This window comes from Bufo gargarizans, chromosome 2 (genome assembly GCF_014858855.1).
Source record: "Bufo gargarizans isolate SCDJY-AF-19 chromosome 2, ASM1485885v1, whole genome shotgun sequence".
NCBI lineage: Eukaryota > Metazoa > Chordata > Amphibia > Anura > Bufonidae > Bufo > Bufo gargarizans.
This window is the reverse complement of record NC_058081.1, coordinates 168,311,067-168,328,896: the sequence shown is the minus strand read 5'-3', so window position 1 is coordinate 168,328,896 and position 17,830 is coordinate 168,311,067. Positions and strand designations below refer to the sequence as shown.

Sequence of the window (17,830 nt, the reverse complement as noted above, 5' to 3'; positions counted from 1 at the left end):
AAAAAAATTGTATACATATTAGGTATCACCGTGTCCGTGACAACCTGCTCTATAAAATTACCACATTATCTAACCTGTCAGATGAATGTTGTAAATAACAAAAAAAGTGTCAAAAAAGCTATTTCTTGTTATCTTGCCGCACAAAAAGTGTAATATAGAACAACCAAAAATCATATGTACCCTAAACTAGTAACAACAAAACTGCCACCCTATCCCGTAGTTTCTAAAATGGGGTCACTTTTTTGGAGTTTCTACTCTAGGGGTGCATCAGGGGGGCTTCAAATGAGACATGGTGTAAAAAAAAAACAGTCCAGCAAAATCTGCCTTCCAAAAACCGTATGGCATTCCTATCCTTCTGCGCCCTGCCGTGTGCCCGTACAGCAGTTTACGACCACATATGGGGTGTTTCTGTAAACTACAGACTCAGGGCCATAAATAATGAGTTTTGTTTGGCTGTTAACCCTTGCTTTGTAACCGGAAAAAAAATATTAAAATGGAAAATCTGCCAAAAAAGTGAAATTTTGAAATTGTATCTCTATTTTCCATTAAATCTTGTGCAACACCTAAAGGGTTAACAAAGTTTGTAAAATTAGTTTTGAATACCTTGAGGGGTGTAGTTTCTTAGATGGGGTCACTTTTATGGAGTTTCCACTCTAGGGGTGCATCAGGGGGGCTTCATATAGGACATGGTGTCAAAAAACCAGTCCAGCAAAATCTGGCTTCCAAAAACCATACGGCGCACCTTTCCCTCTACGCCCTACTGTGTGCCTGTACAGTAGTTTACGGCCACATATGGGGTGTTTTTGTAAACGGCAGAGTCAGGGCAATAAAGATACAGTCTTGTTTGGCTGTTAACCCTTGCTTTGTTAGTGGGAAAAAATTGGTTAAAATGGAAAATTAGGCAAAAAAATTAAATTCTCAAATTTCATCCCCATTTGCCAATAACTCTTGTGCAACACCTAAAGGGTTAACGAAGTTTGTAAAATCTGTTTTGAATACCTTGAGGGGTGTAGTTTATAGAATGGGGTCATTTTTGGGTGGTTTCTGTGACGAAACCAGCCTCGCCACTGTGTTTTGGAGGGGGCTGGTTGCCAGCCTCCTGCCTCAGGATTATGGCCCATACTAACTTTAAAGAAGACAGGCCGGCCGCACAGCTTAAATCTGTCTTTGGAATTGTATTTTGTTATGTGAGGGTACCCAGATGGCTAGTTTAATTGTATTCGTGTGGTCTGAGTGCCATTCGCCTAATGATATGCACTCAGACTTGAGCTATCTGGGAATATGTTAAATGTCTGTGGTTGCTGGGAGGGTGTGACATTGTGTGTTTAAATGGTGATTTCTGTCCTGTTGTCCCCACATGTGTATTGGCGATCTCCCCTTTGTCCTGAGAGATAATTGGATTATTCCTCGGTTGTCTGTGGGGCAGAGGAGGAAACCATGATGCATTGTGGGGATGTGTTATATCTGTTCGGTGTGTCGCAGTCTCCATTCTGGTCCCCTGGGGGCGTGGCCACCAGATGGGGACCTGCATAAATACGGGCGGGTAGCCCTCAATAAAGTGTTCCTGTTTTATCCTTCATCATGTTGAGACTGGTGTTTGGATAACTGATCAAAACTGGGGGATTGCTATACGCTGACGATTTGCTATACTCCCCTGGCATAACTACTAGCTCTTGTAAGAGCTGTTCCTGCTCTCTGGCTGTAGGAGAGGTTCACCCAATGGAGCCTGGAGCCTTGTAGTAGGTCCAGCGTGGGTGGAGGACGGTGAGACCCCAACCAAGCTGCGGCGGATCGTGGGGTCTGCAGTGCGTACGGTGTCAAGTGGAGTGCTTGGAGTCCTCGGAAAGCACTAGGAGCATCTATCGACGGAGGTACCCGGTCGGGGTGCTAGGAGATCCATTACAGTTTCTATTATGTAAGCCTCGCAAAGTGACTTCAGACCTGAACTGGTCCCTAAAAATTGTGTTTTTGAAAATTTCTGAAAATTTTCAAGATTTGCTTCTAAACTTCTAAGCCTTGTAACATCCCCAAAAAATAAAATATCATTCCCATAATAATTCAAACATGAAGTAGACATATGGGGAATGTAAAGTCATCACAATTTTTGGGGGTATTACTATGTATTACAGAAGTAGAGAAACTGAAACTTTGAAATTTGCTAATTTTTGGTAAATTAGGTATTTTTTTATGCAAAAAAATAAAAAAAAATTTACTTCATTTTACCAGTGTCATGAAGTACAATATGTGACGAAAAAACATTCTCAGAATGGCCTGGATAAGTCAAAGTGTTTTAAAGTTATGAGCACTTAAAGTGACACTTGTCAGATTTGCAAAAAATGGCCAAGTCCTTAAGGTGAAATAGGGCTGAGTCCTTAAGGGGTTAATACAGGGGGGGGGAGGTTTGAGGGGGCACTGCGCCACCAATGATTCTAACTACTATTGGAGCAATGGGGAGGAGACGTTAGCTTCACTAGTGGGCGTTCCTTCTCCCTGGCTGTAGCGCTGTCCAATCGTAGCGAAGGGAGAAGGAACGCCCACTAGAGAAGCTGATGTCTCCTCCCCATTGCTCCGATAGTAATTAGCATATGGAGCAGGAGACAGTAATGGGGCACGGCGGGAGAACGGAGCGGCGCCCAGGTATAATAGTAAGTGCTGGGAGATCCCTGGGCGCCGCTCTGTGTAGCCTAAGTCCGAACATTAAAGGTCCTCCTATCATTGAATGCGCTCGCCGCTCCTCTGCCCCTCTCTCTTTATTGGCAGCGCAGCACAGGGGGGAGAGAGACACTGCTTCCTTCTCCCCTGTGCTGTTGAGTAAACATGAGCACGGTGAGAGCAGCGCTCTCATGTCCTGTGATACTAGACTGCGCAGCAGCGCAGGCCAGTATAAAAAAAATGGAAATCCCGGTATCGATACAAATGTATCGATTGGGTATCGAAATTTCGATACCCGCAACAACCCTACTTGTATGGAAGACTGCTTGGGAATACCAGGTGCTGTAATCTCTTGTGTTTCCTCATGTCTACCAGCAGGGGTCACTCTCCTCTATGCCTATTTTGCATTTACTTTTACAGCTCACTCGCTTCTTTGCATTCGCTTTCTCTCATGCTCCTTATTCCTGAGTGCGCTTATCGTCATCATCACTGTGTCCACCACCATACTTGCTTATTACCTATAAGCCTAGGCCTCACTTCAATAGCACCCATGCCTCCCGCACTGTTGGAGGCAATCACCTGCTAATTGACAGTGGAACACAAGCAGAACATCATTGCACGCAGTAGGCACTAGAAAAGAGGGCACAAGCTTATGGGCGCGGGAGCTCGCAGGTCCTGAACTTCTCGTATGCAGTGTTCACATTTGACCATGGAATCTGAGGGGTTAAATATCAGCAATCCTCCTTATGTCTGCTCTTTGAAACAGCAGAAAATCCACAGCTATGGCGCCTCCTGCATGCATGAGCGGGTGCCATATTTAAAGTGCTGACTTCTGCCGCACATGTATGGTCCCAAAGGGGTAAGGGGCATCCGTCAGCAGATCTGTACCCATGAAACTGGCTGACCTGTTACATGTGCACTTGGCGGCTGAAGACATCTGTGTTGGCCCCATGTTTATACAGGGAGTGCAGAATTATTAGGCAAGTTGTATTTTTGAGGATTAATTTTATTATTGAACAACAACCATGTTCTCAATGAACCCAAAAAACTCATTAATATCAAAGCTGAATATTTTTGGAAGTAGTTTTTAGTTTGTTTTTAGTTTTAGCTATTTTAGGGGGATATCTGTGTGTGCAGGTGACTATTACTGTGCATAATTATTAGGCAACTTAACAAAAAACAAATATATACCCATTTCAATTATTTATTTTTACCAGTGAAACCCATATAACATCTCAACATTCACAAATATACATTTCTGACATTCAAAAACAAAACAAAAACAAATCAGTGACCAATATAGCCACCTTTCTTTGCAAGGACACTCAAAAGCCTGCCATCCATGGATTCTGTCAGTGTTTTGATCTGTTCACCATCAACATTGCGTGCAGCAGCAACCACAGCCTCCCAGACACTGTTCAGAGAGGTGTACTGTTTTCCCTCCTTGTAAATCTCACATTTGATGATGGACCACAGGTTCTCAATGGGGTTCAGATCAGGTAACAAGGAGGCCATGTCATTAGATTTTCTTCTTTTATACCCTTTCTTGCCAGCCACGCTGTGGAGTACTTGGACGCGTGTGATGGAGCATTCTCCTGCATGAAAATCATGTTTTTCTTACCTTGCAGACTTCTTCCTGTACCACTGCTTGAAGAAGGTGTCTTCCAGAAACTGGCAGTAGGACTGGGAGTTGAGCTTGACTCCATCCTCAACCCGAAAAGGCCCCACAAGCTCATCTTTGATGATACCAGCCCAAACCAGTACTCCACCTCCACCTTGCTGGCGTCTGAGTCGGACTGGAGCTCTCTGCCCTTTACCAATCCAGCCACGGGCCCATCAAGACTCACTCTCATTTCATCAGTCCTATAAAACCTTAGAAAAATCAGTCTTGAGATATTTCTTGGCCCAGTCTTGACGTTTCAGCTTGTGTGTCTTGTTCAGTGGTGGTCGTCTTTCAGCCTTTCTTACCTTGGCCATGTCTCTGAGTATTGCACACCTTGTGCTTTTGGGCACTCCAGTGATGTTGCAGCTCTGAAATATGGCCAAACTGGTGGCAAGTGGCATCTTGGCAGCTGCACGCTTGACTTTTCTCAGTTCATGGGCAATTATTTTGCGCCTTTTTTCCACACGCTTCTTGCGACCCTGTTGACTATTTTGAATGAAACGCTTGATTGTTCGATGATCACGCTTCAGAAGCTTTGCAATTTTAAGAGTGCTGCATCCCTCTGCAAGATATCTCACTATTTTTGACTTTTCTGAGCCTGTCAAGTCCTTCTTTTGACCCATTTTGCCAAAGGAAAGGAAGTTGCCTAATAATTATGCACACCTGATATAGGGTGTTGATGTCATTAGACCACACCCCTTCTCATTACAGAGATGCACATCACCTAATATGCTTAATTGGTAGTAGGCTTTCGAGCCTATACAGCTTGGAGTAAGACAACATGCATAAAGAGGATGATGTGGTCAAAATACTCATTTGCCTAATAATTCTGCACTCCCTGTATGTGCCCACATTGCTGAGAAAAACAATGTTTTAATATATGCAAATGAGCCTCTAGGAGTAACGGGGGTGTTGCTGTTACACCTAGAGGCTCTGCTCTCTGTGCAACTGCTGTGCCCTCTGCACTGTGATGGACAGGACCAGACATCCTGATGTTTTCACTGCCTGACCATTGCTCCTAGAGGCTCATTCGCATATATTAAAACATTGTTTTTCTCAGTAATGCGGGCAGATATGTACATGGGACCAACACAGATGCCTTCAGCCGCCAGCGGACATGTAACAGGTCAGCCAGTGTCATAGGCAGGCTCAGACTGGCCCACAGGGGTACAGGTGGTCTGTGGAAGCGGAATCCATAACGGAATTCTTAGATAACCGGAACCTTGTACGCCGCACTTGAAAACACAAGTTTGCTCAACACTAGTGATAACGGCTTGTGGACAGAATATCCCTTTAATTCTCTCCTGGACACCGGGCTTCATCCGAGTTGCAGGCCCACCTTCTCTGTCTTTCACAGCTTGAATCATTTCTTGGCCAGCTGCACGGGCGCTGGGGTGGCAAGGTGCTTCACGACTCAACAAAAAACACCTGTTGGCATGGGGGCCTCACCCACGAGCCATTCAGACCCGTCCGCTGTTGGGCCAGAGTGGCGCTGTGCCGGGATCTGTGGCATGAAAGCTCCTGTCCGTGCCAGGCGTTTTTCCATGCCTGACTCGTTGTGTTCCCTGACGCTGGCAAGGGCGTAAAAGCGCCTCTACGTCCAAGTACTGTGCGCACTACCTCCTGGTGACAGTTATCACTGTTATCTGTGGCGTTACATAGGACTGCAAGTAGGTCAAAAGGGGCGTGTCCACAGGGTAGGGGGCGCAATACATGGCTTGTGCTGACAACGCTGCGCCACTGCACATTTTGTAAGTGGTGTCAACCTTATTTGTGGCCACAGTCTCAAAAACAGTTATACTGGGCAGGACACCGGTACTGTATCTTACAGAGAAATCTATAGCAGTCAGGTACTTAGCCGGCAGGTAGGTCGCCATGCTCGGCCATACAATACCTATGGGCAGCGCCTCTGGGGGCGTGGCCTGGCGGCGGCTCGGGAAGTGATGTGCCTCAATGTAAAATGCGCTCTGCAGCCTAATAAGGCGAGAGCGGTGACCGGGACCTGGACGGCGCTGACCCGGGCTCTGGAGGTGAGAGGCCGGGGACTTATGTCCTGCTCCAAGCACTACAACTCCCAGCGTGCACTGGTGGGGGCTGAGGAGGGGCGTCTGGACGGGCGGCTCTGGGGGGGTTTAGGGTGCACTGGGGGCAGGCACCATATGCAGCTCTTCTACACAAGTCACTGCTGGCAGAGCATTGCTATGCTGTAACAATGAGTGGGGGGCTGACCTCAAGGACCCCTCTGACCCTGAGAATGGGGGTGTCCTGTCCCTCTGTCCACAGGTGTATTACTTGTGTTTCTCTAGGCTCCACTCCAGGTTTTGCCTTGCAACTACTGATGCTGGCATCGTGGTTTATGGAATGAAAGACTATGCTATAATGGGTCCATCCTGTTGCTTTAGGGTCTGTATATGCGGTCGTGCCCATTTTGCGGATCCAAAAAACACAGACACCAGCCGTGTGCACCCCGCATCTCGGTGCAGACCCATTGACTTCAACAGGTCTGCGATCCACAAGATGCGGGAAAGTATAGGGCCCGGAAGCATATGGAAGCCGTTTCGTGTGCCCCCCCAGTGTCTGTGTGGCTGCGTTACAAATGATAAGACACGTCTAGTGTTGAGTGAACTTGTGTTTTAAGTTCGGCGTCTAAAGTTCAGGTTTGGGTTATCGAAGTATCCCGTTATGGATTCTAAATTCTGTTATGGTCCGTGGTAGCGGAATCCATAACGCGATTCTTCGATAACCCGAACTTTAGACACGTCCTATTTTTTGCCGTATCTTGTGGATCATGGACCCGTTGAAGTCAATGGGTCCGCAACTCCGCACAGCGATGCGGAGTGCCAAAGGCTGGTGTCTGAATGGATGCTTATTATGTGTTACACAGGGTAGGGGGTGAAAGTCTGATTGGGGGGGAAGGGGGTCTGACCGCTGGGCCCTGCTGATCACTCTGTTTCCCCTATTTGAATGTCCAGTCCATTGGGGATGAATGGAGTGACAGCGCACAAGGGCGACCTGCCGCACCATTTATAAGCAGGAACAGAATCCCCGTTCATGTGATCAGTGGGGTCCCCAGTGCCTGTCAGACACACATCCTGCAGATAAGGGATAACTGTGTTTTGTGAGGCAGCCTCTTGGACACTATTCACACACCGCATTTTTGTGTCTTTTTCTTTCTCTTTTTACAGCATTTTGTTTTAGCTCAGAAACACCACAGCCAGATGTTACATTACAGGCACTACGTACACAGCGCAGTGCGACACAGCGGCATTTCATACCCCAGTCGTAGTCAAATTCATTCAAGTAAGACGTGACAAACTAGGCAGACGCCTAAAGGGTCCGGTTTTGTAATATTGATGACTTGTCCTCAGGATAGGTCATCAATATCAAATCAGCGGGGGTCCGACTGATGGGATTAGGAGCTGTAGTTACAATGAAGACTAGTGCCATGACCCCTTCACACAGCTGATCAGCACCGACCTGATATTGATGACCTATAGAGGAGAGTTCATCAATTCCATGACGCCCTTTAATAAACTTGGCATAGCTATGAGCTGACGTAGATTTCTGCTATCAGATCTGCCAATTTCTTGGTGTAAATTGATATAAAGCTGTTGTGCTGAGGAGGACACGCCCCTTCTGCTAGGTGGAAAATAAAAGTATCAAAAAAGTTGCTAATTTTAGCAGAAAAATGGCTTGTGCCAAAATTTGAAAAAAATTATTATTTTTCCCCTGACAAAAATCTTGTACACAGCCCATGATAAATCTCTCCATAGCATTGACTTCTTTTTTTGGAGTTTGTGCCTTTTTTTTTTTTTTTTTCCCAAACACAGTTTGCTCTGGGTATGTTGTTTTTCATACGCCTTTTTTTTCTCCTATAGGAGTAGGAAAATGTAAAAAAAAAATGGATGTTTAAAATATCATAAAATAAAAACCATAAAACCATCTTAAAAAATACTATGCTGCTGATTCTGTGGATGGGATAAATTTAGGTTGTTGGGACATGTACCTAATTTCTCACAGTGTCTTAGGCAGGTAGATCACGAGACTGCTACAGGGCTTATTTACAAGGTGGGGATGTGTCAATATGTATTACTACTATGAAATCGTTATTTTCATTATGCATGATGCTATTGCATTATAATTCATGTTTGCTAATTTTGTAGTAATTAAAAAAACGGATCCTTGCAGGCTCGGACTGGCCCACAGGGGCGCAGGTGAATCCCCTGGTGGGCCCCTGAGCAAGGTGAGCCCCTAGTCTCAAGTGGCACATAATACAGTAGACTTGCTGTACTACATACATAGATTTAATGTACAGCCTCTTAACCAGCCTATGGTCATATAAAAAACTTGTTATAATATTTATCATATTTGAATGTATCTGTACGGTAGGCCCCCAAAATACATTTTACTGGTTGCCCCTAGGCACCCCAGTCCGACACTGGATCCCCGTGTTGCAAGTTGAAATCTAGTTATTTGTCTTGCTTAGGGGTTGTTTCTTTGGAATGATGACGCTGATGATGAAGTGAGGTAAATGAAGCTCCAAGCTTGTTCTTCACTCGTAGTCCTTGTGATGATTGAGGATAGTGAAGAGGTTGTGTTGCCATAGATCCCTGATTCGTAAGGAACTTGTAGCATTTCATTTGAATTGTAAATTTTGTATTTGTATTCACTGTATGTACCTTTACTCAGTGGTGTTAGCACTATCATAAAAATGATTAAAGGGGTTATCTGGGAAATGATATTGATGACCTATTAATAATAATAATAATAATAATAATATTATAATAATATACTAAATTATTAATATTATTAATAATTATTATTATCCAGGAGAAGATATTGAATATTGATATCAATATCAGATCTGCAGGGGTGCGACACCCGGGACAGCAGGCCAGTGACTTCACCGTACATCCGTCACCTTGCCTAGCTGCAGCTCAGCTGCATTCAAGTCCCTGAAACGGGTGATCTTCGGGGGTCTGGTACTCGAACCCCTGCCGATGTGATAATGATGACCTATCCTGAGGAGCCGTCACCTGCCGCATATGGAACTGGCTCACCAAAGCAGCCCACTCCATACATTTGCATTTAGGGGTTAATTATTTTCATTGGTGGTGCAGTGGCCAGGGCCACCGTTCCCCCCCCCCCCCCTCAGTATTTTCATTGGTGCCAGTGGTAGCTTCTGATCGGAGCCCGAGCAGTGAAATCACAGGGCGACGATCGGTTACCATGGCAGCCAGGACACTACTGAAGCCATCCATGGCTGCCATAGTAAACTCCCTGCTGCTGCAGGGCAGCAGGGACAGTAAAATCCTATTCACCCTAATAGAGCTCTATAAGGGTGAATAGGACAAGGGATCAAAAGATCCCAGGTTCTAGCCTTCTAAGGGGGCTAATAGTGTGTGTATGTATATGTGTGTGTGTGTGTGTGTGTGTGTATATATATATATATATATACACACACAAACTACTGGCAGCACCACCCAAAACGGTATAAATGGAAAAGATGGGTGCAGTGTCCAAGTATGGTAACTGGTGCTTACCCACTTATACGGAACAAAAAATCGGACTGCACTCCAGGTTAATCTTCAGTAAAACAGTGTGTATTTATTCACCCATATGGTAGCAAAAGCGACGTTTCGGCTCGTACATGAAGCCTTTCTCAAGCCTGTATATATTGGATATTGCCACGTCTGAAAGAGTCTGAACTAGTAAAATACAAAAAAAATCAACTATGTGTTTTTTGTTTTTTTAAACGCTCGATTCAACATTTTTTAGTCACCTTGTCCCCCCCCCCCCCCCCAAAATAGGATATAGGATAGGACTGTTCTATGTGCTGGACATTCTGAAAAATGTGCATTGCACACGGCTTTTTTGGTGTTTTTCTTTTTTCTTTCATGTGGTATTGAGTATCGCAATACTTTTTTATGGTATAGAAATCGAATAAAGATTTTGGTATGGTGACAACCCTAGGGAATATGATAATCTGACATCCATGGCCTGTATGGGGTTTAGATTTCAGCCTAAAACTGGCCATACACCTTCAGTAGCCATTGGCCAACAGCTATTCCCCTGGTATCCCCATACACATGCATGCCCAGTTCAGCCAAGTGTGCATGTGTTTGCAAAATGGAAAAGGGGAGAAACCCACCACCATGCCTGCATTCCTGCCTAGTGGGTAGGTTTTAGTAGCATCCAATCTAACATTGTGGATGTGTGCTTGGGGTAGGTTAAGATCTGCACCACAAACTCTGGCAGTCTGTACTGGCAGAGCAACAGACTCCTGGGTTTACAGTAGCTGGATACCACCGCGCACCACTGGATTCTGATTCGCTATTATGGGATCCTGTGGCTTTCTGGCATAAATGTCGGCATTTGGCCTGACAAATACTGCAGCTGGGAAAGCTGGGATTTATGCTGGAAACTCATTGGATACTGTTAGTCAATGGGGATCTGGCGGTGCCCGGCTATTCCGTATACGTTAAACTCTGCTAGTCTGTTCCTCTGCCAGAATAGACTACCAGAGATGTGAACATAACCTTATACAAGTTGGCTTCCCCTGGGGTGGCAATTGACATGACATCTGTCCACGATGAGGGGAAGTTCCTAGATGTAGGAAATTTTGTATTATAATATGTTTAAAAAAAAGTGTACGTTGACTTTATCAAACTCAAATCTTATTTCCTAAAAAATGTCATTTTGTGCATTGACGGGCAGGATTGTTCAACTAATCCTCTTCTTTTTAAAATCTTTTTTTTTTTTTCCTGTAAACAGAAAAGATAAAAGTCAATTGTAATATATTACATCAAATGGATATCTTTTATCAGTTGTTAGTATTGAACACAGGGTAGGACCAGACGTGGCAGGCGGTCAAGACACAATTGCAACGCAGCCGAAAACAAAGCAGCCACGCATGCCCAGTTGTTTTCTATAGCTCATAAAGGTAGATTGTCAGTCGCTTGCTTTTAGTTAATAACGACAGAGAACAGTCTGGCCAACAGCAATAATCAAGAGAATTACAATTAATTTTCATAGAAGACTGCTGGGCTTGCGGCTTCCTCTTGACTGGCCACCCCTTCTGGTCCTACCTTCAAAGGACGTTGCATTACACAGGTAGAGCAATTCAAGTATTTGCTGTGGCAGTGATGCTTGGGGTAAGGATTTGGAACACACAAACAATTGAGTTTTGCATCAAAATGTCAAATAAGAGCGTGTAAGCCATCTATAAGGGGCTGTTCACATGGTGGCTTTTGACAGAGGAATTTGGTGTGGATTCTGCTCCAAAAAGCCACTGGTGGATGAGCAGAATTCGCCTCCCACTGTTTTCAGTGGGAAGGTACCCTGCCGTTCATTCAGCTGTGGTTTATGGCTGTGACTGCATCAAGAAAGGCCTTGATCATTCTTTGTGCGGTCGCTGCCATAAACTGTGGATTCCAAAGGGATATGCCACAAGATATTTTTGGAAACTACGGGTGAATTTAAATTCCACTCGGTCACGAGGGGAATAAAGAGACAAGAGGGGTAGGGGGCGCACAATAGGGTAATATGCTCAATACAAAATAAATTGTTTAGAGAGAAAAGGTGCTCACCTTTTTTTAGTTGTGCTATGGGTAGGCACAACCCTATAGTAGACTTCTAGGGATATATACCCTTTAAATCCAGGAATGCAGCCGCAGAAAGAATTTCTTTGGGAGTGGGTGCCCAATCCCCCAAAGGATAGGAGGTTCTGGTCAGGCGCAAATCACTGGTAGAGTTGGTCTTATGTGAATAAATCTTCTTTATTGCATAAATACCATGGATGTGTACAAAGAACAACGCGTTTCGGGGCTCCAAATGTCCCCTTCATCAGGTTATTACCTAATAATAACCTGATGAAGGGGACATTTGGAGCCCCGAAACGCGTTGTTCTTTGTACACATTCATGGTATTTACGCATTAAAGAAGATTTATGCCACAGGATATGACATAAATGTCCCATAGGTGCAGGTCTCGCCTCCGGGATCCGGAGCTCCATGGTGTTGCTGGAAATGGAGAGGAGCCCCATTTTTGAAGTCCTAGAGGTGGGACAACCCCTTTTAAGGACCTGGGCGATAAACTTGTATGTATGGGGAGTTCACACTGCTTCCTCCTTCCCTTCCCCAACGGATGATATCGAGGAAGAGAAGGATGCGGTGTGTTGTATTTCAATGATTTTTTTGTTGTTGTCCAGGAAAGTAAGTGTCTGCCAGTTGTCCTTTGATGTGAGTGTGTTTGTTTCCCTTGTGCACTTATTTAAAGCGCTGTGGTCTTATGACCATGGGAAAATATACCTGTAGCTTAAGTAGCTGCTGTAAATGTGTTCTGATTTCATAATATATCATTTGTCAGGAGCAGGAAGCTAAGAGATTCTACCACAGATGTGAGGTAAGTCCTTATGGCAAAAAGCAGCCTAAGACATAAGTAGATTGGCAGTGATGCCCACATTCTTGCCCTGCATATTATTATTATTATTTTTTTTTACTTAATTTTTCTTTTTATATAGTTTATGAATATAATAGTAGAAGACGTTCTGATCTAGTCACAAGCAAACCATTTGTCTACACGTCTAGTTCATACTTCTATATGCGCACGTTTCCAGAAGACCAACTGAGGCCACACAAGCGGCTATTGTGATGCAGATTATTGCAATATGGCGCCAGCTCTTTGCTAATAGGCTTATTCTGTTTTCTCATTTGCAGCAACAAAGCTTTTCACTGTCAGTTGCTCAAAAATGAACAAATCAGATGTTCCAATCAGCTCTGCGTGGTGGCGTACAGCCTCGTATTTTATCACTTCAAACCGCCTGTGGTGTAACAGGAAACTGTGACACTGAAGGGACCATCCTGTGACTGAATGTGACAAAGTGACAGCAGCAAATGATCTGCTAAACTTGTCACTGGTGACAGACCTCTTTATGTCTACAAGAGGGAGGGTCAGGGCCCACTCGTAGAGTTTCTTGAGAACTGAAAGGCATGTATTTTAGTGTATTAGTTCACATATAGTTATGTATAATCTTTGTAAGGCAATGATTCTCATACATAACCTGATTGCAAGAGTGTCAGAAGAGTATACGACTACAGTAACTTGCTATGTTGGTGAGTGCATTGATGTTATGGTCTCCAAGCCTAACCATTCGTCCTAACCAGAAACTGGATGACCATGGAAGTGCATGGATGATGACGTCCCGCATTCAAATCAGGTGATAAGATAGGTTTGTGAATAGCGAGGGCTAAATTGTCCTGCACAATCAGACTCGAAGCGGGCGCAAAGTCAAAATATCCACAGCCACATTCGGAACAGGCATATGGATTTTGTGGCAGGGTATACAAGCTATCTCCAGCTACAAGACTGCACCACCTGTCTGTGACAAGAATGTCTCCCTTCCGGATGTGCTAGGCAACTATTATGTATGGTTTAAGCTGTATACAGACCCGACAGTGGGGAAGATCACCCCCCCTCCTCCTTCTGTAGATCAGGTGTTTTGTGTCACCATGACTTATGTAAAAAAGACCTTTATGGAGAGTCAACCTACGTAAGGCTGCTAGCCAGACAACATCCCTAACAGAGTGCTTAGAGAGAGTGCAGACCAACTTCTGGAGGTTCTCACGGACATATGGAACATCTCTCTGAGCAGCACTATTGTGTCAATGTGCCCCGAGGCGACCACCATTGTGCACATGCTGAAGAAAACTCCAGTGTATCGTCTACCGTCATGAAGTCCTTCAAGAGGCTCGTCATGAGGCACATAAAGTCCCTGCTGCCACCTTCGTTGGACCCCCTGCAATTTGTATACTGACCAAACTGCTCTACAGATGAAACTGTTGCTACTACTCTCACACATATGTCAGAATGTTGTTCATAGACTTCAGTTCTGATGTCAATACCATTGTTCCACAAAACCTGATCGAGAAGTTGAGCTGACTGAGAATTGATTACCACCCTCTGCAACTGGATCCTGAACTTTCTAACTGGGAGACTCCAGGCTGTTGGAATTGGAAAAAACATGACTCTGAGTAAGGGAGCTCCCCAGGGCTGTGTGCTTTGCCCACTACTGTTCACTCTAACTCCTAACTGCACAGTAAAACACAACTCAAACCACACTGTCAAGTTCGCAGACTACATGACAGTGGTGGGTCTCCTCTTCAATAACGACGAGTCAGAGTACAGAGGAGAGGTGGAATGTAATGTCGCAGATCAGACAAAGGAGTGCCATGCGGCACTTTTATGGAGATCGCGAAAAGCACAAAATCCCTGAATGTCCATCTACTGGAAAATTCTACTTGGTCCCTCAATACAAACTATGCAAGAAAGCACAGCAGCGCCTAGACTTTGTGAGTAGGCTGAAGAAAGCCCATCTCCAACCCCCCATCCTTACTATCTACTACAGAGGGTCCATCGAGAACATCCACATCACTGCCTGGTTTGGGAACGGCACCTCCTTGGATTGCAAGAATCTACAGCGGGTAGTGAAGACAGCTGAGAAGATCATTGGTGCCTCTCTTCCTTCCAGAGCAGATAGCTACACCACACACTGCACCTGCAAAGCCTGTAAAAGTATCGAAGCATTTGGACCTCCACAACCAGACTACATAATTTATTTTTCCTGCAAGCCATCAGACTGCTCAACAAACGAGTGCTAGAATTGGAATTACTGTATGGGACTGCTCAAGTCTCTATATTGAAAGTGTACCCATGTATTCCACTTTTCCCTCTAGTGTGTGTATCACTTGTAGCATCACAGGTCTGGACGTTGTATTGTTTTTACTCTGTACGGAAATACTGCATATGTTTGAATTGATGATAAAATCTTGCATAGTAACATAGTTTAAGAGGCTGAAAAAAGACACCCGTCCATCCAGTTTAGCCTGTTATCCTGAAAGTTGATCCAGAGGAAGGCAAAAAAAAAACTGTGAGGTAGAAGCCAATTTTCCTCATTTTAGGGAGAAAAAAAATTCCTTCCCGGCTCCAATTAGGCAGTCGGGATAGCTCTTTGGATCAATGACCCTGCTCCAGAAATCTAGTAACTATAATCTGTAATATATAAAAAAAAAAGCCACAGGCGGCTCCGCTCTGTACTTTCTTCAGAGACTGCGTCTTCTGATACCTTGTACAACACAGTGTGCGTGGTGCACTACCCCAAAGAAGGTACAGCTTCAACAAGCTTTGATTGTAGAAATAGAATAAACAGGCGGCACTCGCCACTGAAATTATTAATCTTCTTTATTCATCAATATAGATGGAGATAAAAATAGGGCTGGGACGGACTACTTAGCGTTCTGTGAGAAATGAGTCCGCCCCAGTCCTGTTTTTATCTCCATCTACAGTACAGACCAAAAGTTTGGACACACCTTCTCATTCAAAGAGTTTTCTTTATTTTCACGACTATGAAAATTGTAGATTCACACTGAAGGCATCAAAACTATGAATTTAACACATGTGGAATTATATACATAACAAAAAAGTGTGAAACAACGGAAAATATGTCATATTCTAGGTTCTTCAAAGTAGCCACCTTTTGCTTTGATTACTGCTTTGCACACTATTGGCATTCTCTTGATGAGCTTCAAGAGGTAGTCACCTGAAATGGTTTTCACTTCACAGGTGTGCCCTGTCAGGTTTAATAAGTGGGATTTCTTGCCTTATAAATGGGGTTGGGACCATCAGTTGTGTTGAGTAGAAGTCAGGTGGATACACAGCTGATAGTCCTACTGAATAGACTGTTAGAATTTGTATTATGGCAAGAAAAAAGCAGCTAAGTAAAGGAAAAACGAGTGGCCATCATTACTTTAAGAAATGAAGGTCAGTCAGTCCGAAAAATTGGGAAAACTTTGAAAGTGTCCCCAAGTGCAGTCACAAAAACCATCAAGCGCTACAAAGAAACTGGCTCACGTGCGGACCGCCCCAGGAAAGGAAGACCAAGAGTCACCTCTGCTGCGGAGGATAAGTTCATCCGAGTCACCAGCCTCAGAAATCGCAGGTTAACAGCAGCTCAGATTAGAGACCAGGTCAATGCCACACAGAGTTCTAGCAGCAGACACATCTCTACAACAACTGTTAAGAGGAAACTGTTAAGAGGTGTGAATCAGGCCTTCATGGTAGAATATCTGCTAGGAAACCACTGCTAAGGACAGTCAACAAGCAGAAGAGACTTGTTTGGGCTAAAGAACACAAGGAATGGACATTAGACCAGTGGAAATCTGTGCTTTGGTCTGATGAGTCCAAATTTGAGATCTTTGGTTCCAACCACCGTGTCTTAGTGCGAGGCAGAAAAGGTCAACGGATGGACTCTACATGCCTGGTTCCCACCGTGAAGCATGGATGAGGAGGTGTGATGGTGTGGGGGTGCTTGGCTGGTGACACTGTTGGGGATTTATTCAAAATTGAAGGCATACTGAACCAGCATGGCTACCACAGCATCTTGCAGCGGCATGCTATTCCATCCGGTTTGCGTTTAGTTGGACCATCATTTATTTTTTTAACAGGACAATGACCCCAAACACACCTCCAGGCTGTGCAGGGGCTATTTGACCATGAAGGAGAGTGATGGGGTGCTGCGCCAGATGACCTGGCCTCCACAGTCACTGGACCTGAAGCCAATCGAGATGGTTTGGGGTGAGCTGGACCGCAGAGTGAAGGTACAAGGGCCAACAAGTGCTAAGCATCTCTGGGAACTCCTTCAAGACTGTTGGAAGACCATTTCAGGTGACTACCTCTTGAAGCTCATCAAGAGAATGCCAAGAGTGTGCAAAGCAGTAATCGAAGCAAAAAGTGGCTACTTTGAAGAACCTAGAATATGACCGATTTTCAGTTGTTTCACACTTTTTTGTTATGTATATAATTCCACATGTGTTAATTCATAGTTTTGATGCCGTCAGTGTGAATCTATAATTTACATAGTCATGAAAATAAAGAAAACTCTTTGAATGAGAAGGTGTGTCCAAACTTTTGGTCTGTACTGTATATTGATAAATAAAGAAGATTGATGATTTCAGTGGTGAGTGCCGCTTGCTTATTCTACAATCAATAATCTGTAATATTATTACCCTCCAGAAATACATCCAGGCCCCTCTTAAACTCTTTTAGTGAACTCACAATCACCACCACCTCAGGCAGAGAGTTCAATAGTCTCACTGCTCTTACCGTAAAGAATCCTCTTCTATGTTTGTGTACAAACCTTCTTTCCTCCAGACGCAGAGGATGTCCCCTCGTCACAGTCCTGGGGATAAATAGATGATGGAAGAGATCTCTGAACTGACTCCTGATATATTATCGCATAGTTATTAGTCTCCCCTCGGTCATCTTTTTTCCTAAAGTGAATAACCCTAATGTTGATAATCTTTCAGGGTACTGTAGTTGTCCCATTCCAGTTATTACTTTAGTTGCCCTCCTCTGATCTCTCTCTCCAGGTTTGCCTTGTTCACAGGAGCCCAGAACTGTACACAGTACTCCATGTGTGGTCTGACTAGTGATTTTGGAAAGTGGCAGGACTATCTTCTC

The 17,830-nt window shown here is 44.4% G+C and overlaps 1 protein-coding gene across 2 annotated transcripts in view; it reads left to right on the top strand.

Moving 5' to 3' along the window:
- Positions 1 to 6,228: 6,228 nt before the first annotated feature.
- The window catches only part of RAB27A (RAB27A, member RAS oncogene family), an 81,981-nt gene continuing 70,379 nt past the window's right edge, over positions 6,229 to 17,830 (top strand). For both annotated transcript variants that reach the window (XM_044279673.1, XM_044279670.1), the window contains exon 1: positions 6,229 to 6,345. The gene's annotated coding sequence lies outside the window, so the exon portion shown is untranslated. The remainder of the gene's footprint in view (positions 6,346 to 17,830) is intronic.